We start from the raw sequence: 1,451 nt of genomic DNA, 5'->3' as shown, positions 1-1,451 counted from the left end.
GGGAGACTTCCCATGGCTCCAATCGCCAGCCAAAAGGGCCCCCGGCCCGGTGTATTTTGTACGGAGAACCGCGGCTCCGGGGCGCCGACAAAGCAGCCGCGCGGGGCAAAGCAGCGGTGCCGGCCGGCGCTGGCCGGCACAGCCGCGCTGGCCGAAAAAGCCGCGCTGGCGACCGTGGAGCACCTCCGCCCAGGAATTTCCTAGTCTGTGGGCAATAAAAACGCGGCGTCCACTCACCCTCTGCGCTTTCACTGGGAGCTGCAATCCTGAGCTGTTCCTAAACGGCCATCTTCTATCCAGCTTCTTGATACTTGTTCTTAAGCTTTATTTGTGTGTTGAGAATAGCCTTTAGCATAGAGCCAATTTATCTGCACAAATAAAGTGAAAGCCTTCTGAGCATTCTACGCAATACTCTTTGTATGACAAATTATTTTCGCTTGAATTGTGAAAACCTGAACTATTTCTAGCCAGTTTGAGCTCTGAAACTGTTCTGCTCACTCTATTTGTTGTGTTCCACCCACTCCAATCTCAAATAGTTTCTTCTCATGCATTATAGAGATCAGTATTCATCCAAAGGCTTGTGGGAACCTCTTTGCAGATTTCTAGAGCTCTTTCCCCGTGCTGTTCCTTCCTCACTGGCAGACCATGAGCAAATTCTAGCAAATTTGGCCTTTGTGGGTTAATAGCTCTTTTTCTTCAATTTGGCAGAACCTGTGATCTCTGAATGCACCACCCCCACCCCACCTGTACTACCTGCTATAAAAAAAAAAAAAAAGAAATTTTAGTGCTCACTTTCTCTTTTTTTTTTTCCTTCAGGCAATCACAATCCTATGATACCTTAGGCTCAGTATCTAAAAACCAGACATATATGTCTTGGTTTTCGAGTTGCTTCAGTAGAAATTTCCTGTTACTCCATTTTGGATGGAATGGAAGGAACACATTTATTTCTAAAAATTTTTTAAACATGTTCAAAAACTCTTATTTGCCTTGATTTTATTTCAGTGGTAAAGTGTAAGAATAGTAACAAGTGCAATATTTGAAGGCCAAGGAAGTGAAATACATTGAGAAATGAGAACATGTTCTACATGGTAAATCATCCCTTCAAAAATCCCAGTATCTAACAAATGGGTATGTTGAATCTAACTTTACTTATTTAATGTAATAAAGGTATTTCATAGTATTGTTCTTTCTCGTTAGTCGCATGACATTTTTCTTCAAACTCTAAATGCCTACTTATTAGAGAAAACCTTTCCTGAGTCAGGAATAAGAACTAATTCAAAGAAATTTAAAATGACAACTCCTTCCCTGATTATCTCTTCTCTCCTAGAAGGAGAATGGGATTTCTAGAAAGTCTCTTTTGTTCCACCTTCCTAATGGAATCAATTAAATGTTCCACTATGACAAAACAAAAGTCATTAATATAATACTGCTATGCCCTGTCTGGCTTCCAG

The sequence above is a fragment of the Cebus imitator genome, unplaced genomic scaffold (assembly GCF_001604975.1).
Source record: "Cebus imitator isolate Cc_AM_T3 unplaced genomic scaffold, Cebus_imitator-1.0 Scaffold659, whole genome shotgun sequence".
Taxonomy (NCBI): domain Eukaryota; kingdom Metazoa; phylum Chordata; class Mammalia; order Primates; family Cebidae; genus Cebus; species Cebus imitator.
Note: the sequence above shows the minus strand (reverse complement) of the source record.